General features: G+C 35.5%; 1 protein-coding gene across 1 annotated transcript in view; it reads right to left on the bottom strand.

Moving 5' to 3' along the window:
- LOC117333205 (nitric oxide synthase, brain-like) overlaps positions 1-12613 on the bottom strand; it is a 203146-nt gene that overhangs the window by 164851 nt on the left and 25682 nt on the right. The gene's annotated exons all lie outside the window — the stretch shown is intronic.

Here is a 12613-nt window from a genome sequence, read left to right as displayed (position 1 = left end):
TTTCTATTAATTTGAACAAGATCAGAATATAGAGCTATTTCCCTTAGTCAGACTCTCATTATTTTGGAATCGCTTATATCTCGAGCCTATCTAGCTCATATCTACTCCAACATCTACAAACATACAACTGCTATCCTGTTTTAAGATTAATAGCAAACCCAAAATACTAACTCCTAATTCGTTGAAAAGCGTCATAGTTTCTCAGTGTCCATCATTTAAAAAAAAATCTTTAATTTTTTTTATACATGTATCTATAAAAGCAAGGCTTTGTGTCTACATAATGTATTTGTTTTATGACTTTAACGATTAAATTGATCAATTATTTTTTATAAAAAAATACCGGACGCTTATTCGGAGTAGCCTGTTCCTCTATCATAAACGTATTTATTTAATTGGCCTGCTCATATTCAAGATTTGAAGATAAGGGTAAACGTATTCCTAATAAAGCGTCGATCTGACATCTGTCTCGATGGCGGCCGATGATAAGTCATTGAGAGCGACACTGAATTTTAAACTGATACACTAATTAGTAAGTGAAATGGCGGAGCTATGACGCTGGAATCGACATTGTACACCACTGTACACCATTATTACTATTCTCTTGCTCTGACAGTGATGCACGTACCTTTCACGAACGACCTGGATTCGACATGTGGACAATTTATATAAAACGTCATGAAGAAAAGACATCATTTCAAAGTGAATGATTTCTGCGTTGGACGACCCACGATCAGTAATTCCGAGCTGTACTTCATTGATAGGAATACCAATAGTCCTTAGGCACACAGTAGGTTACATGTAGATAGGTATGGTATTACCTATTATGAGTAGGGACGTAATCTCCTTTAATATATTCAGCAGTCCTACCATAACATAGAGCTTAGAGTAGGCTGTTTAGAGACTGTTGAAGACACAACAACCCATACCAGTAGGTACACGGACAGTAAAGGGTATGAAGAAATTGTTTTTGCACGGAGTTTTGACCCGACAGGTTTAATTACATTTTCCTGATGATGAGATGCAGATAACAATTAAATGATTTGTTATAAATGGACGAACAATTTAAGTAATGATCGTAAATCAACATTAAACGGTAATACAATTATGCTACATTTATTCTCTTTTTTCATGCTGATAGAGAAAACAATCCAGATAAACAGTGTGTAGCTAGCCCCTAATGATATGTCGGCATCAGGCCAACAGTACCAACAGTAATGTTTTCTACTCTTCAATTCCATTTCTTAAATTTTAATTTCAGCATGTGTTAAAGACAAAAGAAAGATATTGGAAATGGAGACCAATCTAAGTCATCACAACCAGTAAATTGCAATCATACACTTGTACATTATAATAGGGAAGGGGAGGTAAAGTGTTGCATGTTAACTAAATACAATAATTTATAATATTTTGAGATACTTTTTTTCTTTTATAGTTTGACAAGTAATTACTGTAGAATAATATATAACCTGCAAAATTAATCGGTACAATAGCAAACCATGCGTGTCTCGTTTGATTCCTTAGAAATAAATTTCACGTTTCAGTTTGATATTTTTTCAAATTGAAAAATTATCTTTATGAAATATATTGAGTTATAGGGCTATTAAACCTCCCCGGATTTGACATTTCTTGTGATCTGTTTTGAGTTTTCGCTGTTGTCTCCTAGTTATCAACAGGTCCCTAGTAATACTGGCCAGCAGCAGAAGGACCAGAGGTACTAATCTCTGGTAGAGAATCAATAGTGTTTCTAACCTGCAAGCCTACAGATGTATCTTAGAAGAGTAAATGAATGAGATTCAATGTGGTCGTCTATAACGATAAACTTTTAATGTCTATTTCGACCCTTGTAGATTCTCCAACATTTTGCCTCTGACAACAAGGCGATTCGTTATCGACGAACATTGTATGATGCAGTTTATCTATTTTTCGCCGTTTACATCATCCTATAACTGATTAATTTACAATAGATTTTATCTATTTCATTTATTTATTTATTTCAGCTTCATATCAACAGACCCAAAGGACCAATAACAGAATTGAACACAATGTTGTAAAATTAAAACAAACGTATACATATAGAAAAAAATACCTTCGACGAGTAACTTACGAGCTGCTTTCGCCCTTCTGCAGGCTTCTCGTGTAAGATTTATATATATAATATCATGATAAAGAGGCGTGATGTGTATGCAGGACGATAAAACACAAGTAAAATGGCGGCAGGTGTCATAATAAATGTACCATGGATAAGTGCTGGCTGAAAATAAGTTATCTAATGCAGATCCTGTTCATTTCCGATTTAAAATGGTCAAGTGAACAGTTGAAAAAATATATTGATTGGTATATGGCCAAGACGTGATATTCACCGGCGTGATACTAACAATACAATATGGTGATTCCACAGTTCTATGTTTATCATAATTAGAAAGTAACAGTACTCTAGATGTTCCTGTGTATGTTCAGAATATATAGGTGATTTCTACAGCTTGGTAAAAAAACTACCACAATGTGGTTGAACAATGTCTTGGATAGTATTTTTCAATGTCACCCATGTCTTTGTATTTCGTGGAACTGTGACAAACGACACTTGTATTGTTAACGAGGCGTGCTTGTGCACACGATTGAACAATTATACATTCCACCTTGAGGTCTTGATCTTCCCTTGAAATTTGTTAAAATTCATCCCTTTGATCGATCAGACATTCGTCTGATTTAGAATTTCTATAGATAACGATAACTGGCGCTTTACCTCGACCAGTTGATAGATTCTCTCCAGTGTTGATTAGCGTTGAACAGTGCGTTCGTCAAGTCTGTTACACGCATTGCGTCACTATAAATACACATGACAATTACATTGGTAGCCAGCTGCGTAATCAAAGTTAAAGTTCCTTTTTGTGGAGCATCTACAAGTTGTAATATATTATGGCTATTTCCCTTGTAATATTTCGGCAATAAATATTAAAAATAGGGAAATGAAAAGAAAGAACAATTGTTAAAAATATATTTTAGTAGGGTTGTTATTGATTTCAGAGTTCGTTAACCATATGTGAAAAGTAAGGGTTCTTTATCAGAAGGACGTTTATGACCACACTTTTACCCAGAGAACATTCAAAGGTATTATGATACACCAACAAAATCTAGTTATTTTGGTACATCAGGTATGAGAAAGACAAATAAAACTTCATGAAAGTAGTCTGAAATTCTTACTTTTGATTCTTCTTGTTACAATTATGTTTTCCTTATTGGTAACCGTCTAGAACACCCTTAGTTAAAAAGCATAACACAAAGTGTTATTTCAATTTGTGCGTGTTTAACCATGCAATAATACATTTTCATACACTTGACCATATATTTTACAGTATATAAATAGGGGTTGTTGGATATGGAATTTATTTCACTGGGGAAAGCTTTTTTTAAGTTTCAAAAAACACCATTTTTTTTGTAATTTAAAAAGAAATATCTTGAAAAAAAATAATAGTTTGAAATGAATTCCATATCCAAAACATCACGAGTCGTGTGACCTGTTTCTACCACAATAATATCGGTTTGAATCAAAGGGAAACGTGGCCAAGTCTTGTTTCGCGTATGCAAATAAGGTGTACAGGTGACGGCCGAGACCCGGTGATGTGACTTCATTCCATTATTGATGACGTTGATAACAATTACAGCTCTGGTCAAAGTTCGAATTCTTGACCAATCAAACGACCGGAATATAAAATATATATATTCAACAGTCGGCGCATTTATCTAAGGATTGAACTGCTTTCATTTGGAAGTTATGGGCTGATGAATGCCAACTGGACAAAGGCAAATTTAATGAAGCGCGCTAGCGCTTCATGTTGAATTTGCCTTTGTCCAGTTGGCATTCATCAGCCCATAACTTCCAAATGAAAGCAGTTCAATGCTTATATTTACATTTGACAACGAATATGAAAGACTATATCCAGGAATTTTACTCTGATAATGAATGAACAAATTATTATCGTCAAAGACGGAACAGCCTTTTCAACAGCCATATTTCGTTATCGCCGACGTGACAATTATGACGTCACTATAATAATGACGTCATATTAAAGATTTGGAAGTTATGGACTCATAACTTCCAAGTGAGCTTGGTAAAGTTATATAGTGGGGCTGTAGTGTAAATGTAAATATATGATTTGGTTTCATCATACACCTAACAATGTTATATAATACTACTATTTTATCATTAACTATGTACAGTATGTAACATTGTTACATTTGTAAATCCTATACGATACGTGTGTGTGTATATATTATTACACCAGCTGTGTACACTGAAACTCTTGTGCCAGACCTCGTGTCCGTATCTAAAAACAGTAGACATATATTATTCAGTAAAGTTATTGAAAAACACTTGTACATAAAGACAGATACAATTTTTGATCAATATTTTCTTCTAAGCGGGAGGTGAATGTTTATGGAATATCTTAGAAGTAAGTGGATTAGTATTATCAAACCTTGATTGTAATACTCATTACTGTGATTTACGTTAGACGTTCAAAGGCCAGATCTATTCGACTTAAAATTGTTTATGAGTTATATATATTGAATTATATATTGTTAGCAGAAGTCAGTGCAGCACATGTTCGCGGATCGATCTGGGATTCGACACGTGCGGGCTGTACGTTGGTAGTAGTTCTATTGATATTCCGTACTGACCACACAGACAATAATGTAGATGTTGGCGAATAATGGTTGAAAATTAATTAGACATATTAATGATAGCAGTATCAGTATTCAACATCAAAAAGCTTGATCGTGAGATGCGACTAAAAGGACGAGGGTTTTCTTGTTACGTTGACAATGAAGACAAATTGTTTCCCCCATTGACAATGAAGATAATACGTTGCCCCCATTGACAATAAATATGTTGCCCCCATTGACAATAAATATAATAAGTTGCCCCCATTGACAATAACTATGTTGCCCCCATTGACAATGAAGATAATACGTTGCCCCATTGACAATAAATATGTTGCCCTCATTGACAATGGAGATAATACGTTGCCCCCAATGACAATGAAGATAATACGTTGCCTCCATTGACAATGAAGTCAAATACGTTGCCTCCATTGCAGCTCTATTGACCTGATTTTGTCCCATTCTTTTTCTGTCAAACGTACATCCGGGTCAGATCTGTGCGTGGTTCTCCATTTTACATCTAGGATGTCGTGCCTATTGGCGTTTATGTATTATGTATATCTCGTCTGTTTTCCTATCAGTTTTATCCGTCCCCTTGTCGTGTCAGGGTGGCGTTAGACGTACATTAGGTCGTACATCGGTCTTATACGTACTTTAACATAGATTTCCTTTCAAATTAACGCAAATAAACGGGGGATATAAATAAAACATATGACTTTCATAAATGATGATTAACATCTTTGTCATCAGTTGATGTATCTGAGCTATACGCTTTGCTGGATGATTATTACATGTCTCCATGAGATCGTTGACATCGGCCTCTTTGACACTTAATCTTAATATTTTTTACTGTAGTAACAAGGTTTGGCAAAGATCTTACCGGGGGAATGTGAAGGTCATTTAAAGAGCAAGTACTAGTATGGTGTCAAGATCATAACAGAAATGGGTATGGTGCTAATGTGTTAAGAAATCCAGTCCTAGTTTCAACAATGTTCCTTTAATTAAGGAATTTGTTTAACTTAAAATTGTCCATAGGAAGGCACTACATAAACTATAGTCTTCAGTAATACCAAATATATTTCACGAGTGGGGTTAATACTTTGCTATTTTTCACTACGGCGCAGCATGAGTGGAAAATATCAAAATATCAGCTACACGAGGGAATATATAGGGTATTAGTGAAGAAACTGTTAGATATTCTGTTTATTACATTTTATAGCAAAATATACCGGGTCAGCTTCAATTTTCTCCATTGTCGTTTGTAAGAAGTGTTTTGACCGGTCACATAAGAAAAAGAAGATATTTTGGCTCAAAGGGTATGTTTTTTTTCATAGAATGAATACTATTCGATATTTCACTGGTAAAAATGTAATAAAAGGAAGTTTCCTTTACTATCATGTTATTTTCTTTACTGCAAAAATGCTTTCCTGTGACAATTTTTTGTAAAGGGGTTTCCTTAAGTTGGTGAAAACGTAACCTGTGTTGCTGAGTGACTACGGTAATGTTTCTGGAAAGTACTTATATGACAACGAAAGTGGAGACATACTACCTATAGGCATCTTTTGTCACTAATCCGGACTGAACTACATGTAAGACAAAGGTAACTCTCGTAGCGCAATATATAACACACGGAGAAAGGTTCACTTCGTGTATTTTTCAGAGTTAAAGCCATGCCAAACCGTTTCCACCCACATCTTTTCGTTAGTCATTATTTATTTAGTCTCCGAATGATTTTCTTCTGTAATTAAATAAGTCTAATTACGTAAGCTTGAATAAGTACGTGTCTTAGAAGATGAACCAGTTGGTGAGGTTTACTGATAGATACATGTTACACGTACGAGAATGATGTGTGAGTGTGTTGTCATGTGATATAAGACAACCAAACAATCAGTTTACCAAGGTCACAATGTTATACATTTTATATTACGGGTTTCTCTTCTTAGAGAACATAATCAAACACTTAAGAGACATCACCAAAAGATATATAGGCCTGAAACTCAATAATTGCTTAGGTTCACAGCAGTGGTATAGTGTATCACAACTAAATTATCAATTCCATTCAATAAATACTATAAAAATGGAACGTTTTGCATAAAATTTCGCTGTTTTTGTGGTTGTTTTTGAACCATTGATATAAATACAATGAATGTTAATGTATGTAATATTGTTATATTATTGTTGTTGCATCGTCATCGTCGGATACTCACGGTTGATTTCAGTATGTTACGCTACACCTATCACCCGTGGGAAACTAAGTGAAAATTCATCGTTTTAATAGGGGTTATTTGATTGACTTCATCACATTTTGCTATCAGAATTTCAGCCAATCAGATTGAATGTAACATACGCTTTGTAAAAGCTACATATCAACAACAGTCAAGACAAATTGATTAATAAGTATACAATACTTAAGTAATTAATTAAATGATTAGATTAAACAATATAATAGTCCATTAACATATGACTAAGATATATTATTAACCCGATCATTTTATCGTTCAAGTTCTTATAAGTCATCAATTCATTTAGACAATAGAAACCACAGTAGTATTCTCACCTCAGACCCAAAAACATGAACAAATGGATTGGAGTTTTCAAAATATTTTGAAAATAAAGTAACATTCTGTTTTGGACGATAATAGACAAAATTGTAGTGAAAAAAAGGCAAGTTCGTTCGTTACCGCTGTGCCATCCGGCCGTCCATAAAAGTATAATATCCATCATACTTATAACACAGGGACGTTATATTTATAAAACGGTGGTGTTGTGAACATATTAATAAAACAAATTCTCTTTAAACGAAAAGTCTAGTTACGGTAGAACAAGTACAAATATTTTTTTTAAACAAAACAATACCAAAAAAAACCTCCAAAATACACAAATTTGCTTCTAAGAGTGTTATACACCAGTATTTTAACCATAATGAACTATATTGTACACTTTAAACACTTTGAACAAATTCTGTCCTCACCACAAAGTACAATATACACATTTTAAAGTGCGATTGCTATGGGGGCTTACGAAAAATAAATTGCTAATTGTTGGTTGACGTAATTTATTTTGTCTGTTGGTAGCCGACCACTCAATACGTCTGGTAAAATTTAGTTAAGGGTGACCTCGATTTAACCCCTATATTTAACGGATAGGTGTGAAACATTTCCATAATACGGCTCTGGTGTCCGGACAGGGAGTTACCTATGTTTACGTATCAGCCATTCCCGTCAATCAGCTTGGGAGACAGCATTTGCCGGACTTAAATATTGATTTATTGTCGAACCAATAACACGTCTGTCAAAGTAGCGCCTCGCGGAGGGTGTTAGCGAGACATCCGGAGACACTGTCGTTAGAATTACAGACCGGAATATGTTAACATCACACCAATGTCGTACATAAACACATCCACTTGTCAATAGGTCTGCCCAATACACATATCACCAGCCACCAGGCAATAACGAGCACGAAGGAAGCAATTAGTTCCTTATTCATTAAATTAAATGATAATCTTACAATTACGGACGCACCGACACTTGTATTAAATTAGAAAAATATATAATATTGATTAAGGTCGTTTATATATTATTCTAGGACAAAACGCAAATGGCTGACGAAATTTGAACCAAAAGAGAACAATCATGATTGATTGCAATTCTACGTAACTTTTAGTATATGAAGACCAACAAAACGTTTTCGTTTAAAACCTTCGAAAGTAATCTGGTATTAGGCAGTATTCGTTACCAACCTACACCGTACGTCTAACAGTAGGAAGAATTCAGTCGGACTTTGGTGCCCAGTTACGAACTGTATCTAATAAGAGTTTTACGTGAGTAATATATAAACTGTAACCTTGAGGGCCTGTCAAATGTGTGGAGCGAGCTGTCTAAATACAAATGATGGAGTCTGGCGGTCTTAATGAAAAGTACGCTAACGATACCGGACTGCCAGAGTGCGCGGGCATAAAGAGTGCATAGAAATTGGCCTTTTGTTGCTATGGTGTTTTAGACATCAGAAGTATTTCTATTGATGCTGCTTGTCTGTATACTTTGCTTTAGAATATTGTACGTCCCAGCTTCTGACCTCTTAAAATCTACACAATTCATTCGCCATTCACTTTAAACCCGGACTGACAGCAAACCAAAGCACCACACGTTTTGGAGAAAGAGAAAGATCAAATTTATGGAATATAATAGCCTGCACGACTCTGCTGTAGAATAATTTAAAATATGTCAAATTATTATTCACTCAAGCATATACACAATAATAAGAATAGGCCGTAACAGAGAACTATACCATAATAGATACAGTTCCAGTTGTCTTTGTATCTTTCAAACCGATGTTCTTTTGGCACCTTTAGTACACCCCTACCGCCTTTACTTTGGTACTTTCAATTTTCTAGTTATTTTGTAACGTCCCCGTTTTTTTTTTGTTTTGTTTTTTGTTTAATTTTGTTTTTTAATTTTTGCGGTATTCATGTTTCCGTTGATTTTACAATATCAATGTTTCCCTTGTTTTTGCAGCATCAATGTTTCCGTTGTTTTTGCAGCATCCATGTTTCCGTTGTTTTCGCATCATTCATGTATTTGTTGGTTTTGCATCATCCATGTTTCCGTTGGTTTGATAGTTCCTTATTGATATTGTGTTGGCACCCTCTGTAAATTCACACGATTTATTGATTTACCTGGCCCGTTGTTCTGGCACTCTCTATGTTCCCGTTACCTAGGATTGTTTTTAATGTTTCTGTTATCCTGGCAACTTCCATGTTTCCGCTACTGGATGTCCCTCGTGTGCTCTTAGCTTGAATCTTTCCATGTTCCTCTTGTTTTTGAACCTTTTATTTCTTCGTTATTCTGGTAACCTCCATGACTCCGTTATTGGATATCAGTACCTTTTATATCTCTTGTATTTTTCTCACCATCTATGTGATGTCCCTAATTTTTGTAGCGTCCATTTCCCCGCTGTTGTTGACACAGTCAATGCCACGTTGCTAGCAAGTTACATGATACTGCTTATTACGATGTCCGCATCCATTTCTATATTCACAAATCCTTGTAGTATTTGATACTAAAATTCAAATATGGATCAAGCTACTTGTTACCTAGCTATATCTGTAATAAAGCAGACATTTAGCTGGGTTTCCAAAAGCTATTATGTAATTTAGAATTTTATGCACATTTATTTTGAACAATTTGCTCTGCTTTTTCCATTGTGAGAAGGGGCCGCGGTGGCCGAGTGGCTAAGGTGTACCGACACTTTATCACTAGCCCTCCACCTCTGGGTTGTGAGTTCGAAACCTACGTGGGGCAGTTGCCAGGTACTGACCGTAGTCTCCGGGTACTCCGGCTTTCCTCCACCTCCAAAACTTGGCAAGTCCTTAAATGACCCTGGCTGTTAATAGGACGTTAAACAAAAACAAACCAAACCCATTGTGATGAATACCAATGTGGTGTTTGTGGTAGGTTTAGGTAGACTTAGATATCACATGGTGACCACACACATTAGACTGATAACAACAACCTCAGACATCAGGAGAATAAAATAACTAATCGAAACATGATATAATTCTACAAATTATATATCAGTAGCGAATACTATTATAACATGAAAAGATCATATCAGGACCTGATAACAGCCTTATCAGAGGATTATACAAAAACTCAAAAGATACAAATTGAAAATTAGATTCTCTGGAGTTAATAAACTAAACTGCATCATGCAGCTGTTTCGTCCTTCTAGGACTCGTCAGTGGTGCTAAGGGTCAAACATTTAGTACCTAAAATTCGGTCGACTAAAATGAGAATACTGTGGCCGAGGTTTATGTAATGAGACAGTAATGGCAATGTGCGTTATAGTACCATATTACAAATTGTTGTTATACTCGTTGCTTAAATGTCAACATTGAGCTTGTATGACATGAAACTACCACAACGCCGAACTATTTACATTTGCAACCCCGTACATAAACATTTTCAGAAACTTCAATACCAAAGCAGCCAATCGAATCACTAGTTATTTTAATTTTAAATGAAGAGCCAAATACACGATTGATATAACCAATAAAGTTTACCAACATAATAACGAAATTTAATTCAAACTAAAAAAAGAAGAAGAAAAAACCCGAGAAAAACTACGAACACAAAATATAGACTTGCATGGAGACCCCTGAAAAGTACAAGAAAAAGACCAGGTGTTTCGGAAGGGTAAGGACGATGAAGCCAAAAGTTCACACAAACATTACCAAACTAGGATATCAATAAACCTCGCCTTCTTTAATTTAACATTTAACAGGCCTACTTCGATTTTTCCTAATTACCCTTGAGGACTACCACACGTTTGGTGAAGAGTGCAAACTGTCCCAGTGAATGACAAAAACAACAGTTCGTTCAATGCAGTTCGAGTCACACATTGACGTTTAAATGTGCTATCTCCATCTGCGTCTTTGGTTCTTTCTTTCATAGCAGCAGACTTGAATTGAAATTTCAAACATTGCTAGCATTTTCTACGTAAAGAGAAATGAAACAAGAACAAGGCAACTAGAAAGACATGTACTGGACATTACGTCATAGAATGTATTGAGTTTGAACATAGGTTCATGTCGTTGAGGTGAAAAGTCTGGAAATATTAGCGAGGCTATTCTAAGTTACACGTACCTTGTAAGTATACGTTTGGAGGATAGGAAATACACCGTAGCACCTGCTCTTGTTCATCTCGAACATTTTCAGGAGTGTAAATGCAGATGTATATTGTTGTTTATATTTTGCCCTTACTTAATCGATTTTGAGTTTTTATTGTGTGTTTTAATGATGCATGTAGGAAAGGTCAATTCTTACCATTGATTCTTATTTTTTTATCCGTAGCCTTTAAAATTACATAAATAGAAAAATCTATACTGTACCCGAAACAAATGCATTTCACTTCCTGAATGTACACATGATAGAAAAAGACATTTTGACCTTTCCGACCTTTCACGTATACTGGTGAGTAAGGTTAGTACACCAAGGGAAAATTCAGCAAAAAACTTATTTATAGAGTATGCTATGTAACAATTGTATAGGAGACGACACTCTGGTGGCGTTTAATTATTTTCAAAAAACAACTCGTGACGTCACTGTTGATGAGGCAGGTCCGGTAAACAATGCATGTGGACTATTAATAAGCTACTGACAAGACCTGTGCGTGTACAAGCACTTCGAGGATCAGGACTGGACGTGAACGCGAAGGTACTAGATTAGGAAGTGTGTTTCGGAGATTAGTTACGAATTTCACAGCTAACTAGGTAGAGATTAAGATACGTCACTCGACAATTGGCATGTTAAACACATATTTATCATGGCTTGGACAGCTTTACAACAAACTTCAAATGGACAGGTTATCTATCGCTGTCGAGTGTAAGGAATGAGGACAAGAGATCAATGTTTGCCCGGTAAACTTATTGAATTGCACGGAATTGATAATAAAGTTTCTATTTTCGTCATTAAGGTTCGAGTGTTTTCTTTCTATTAATTTCATAAATCTTTTCATCAGTTAGCAACGGGCACACAAACCGAACGCGCCCAACCTGAATACAGATATGCTCTGCATTTATGGAGGTTTAATCTATAACAATAAAAACACTTAGTTCCCTGTCTGCGTTTCGAGTGGTCAAATACCATTGTCCATCGAAAGTCTGGTGGCGAGAGGTGCGATCACATACAGAGGTACCACGCGTCATATGTATTGTTTAAAGTTAGTATTCGGTGACCGGGACCCTGATAGAGCGACCACCATTAACTTCTGTTGTAAATGTATGTTATGGCTAGCACGAGCGAGACAAGACTAGTGCGCCTGTCCGGCAAAAAAAAACAACATATTGACTTATCGACCGCAAATTAAAGAAGTCAATTGATCAAAGATTTAGGTTATTGATTTGAGAAAATACTACATTTGTGCATGTCGTTTTGAAACTCACGTGAATCTATTG

Source organism: Pecten maximus, chromosome 8 (genome assembly GCF_902652985.1).
Source record: "Pecten maximus chromosome 8, xPecMax1.1, whole genome shotgun sequence".
In the NCBI taxonomy this organism is placed as follows: Eukaryota; Metazoa; Mollusca; class Bivalvia; order Pectinida; family Pectinidae; genus Pecten; species Pecten maximus.
Note: the sequence above shows the minus strand (reverse complement) of the source record. Positions and strands in the feature narration are given on the sequence as shown.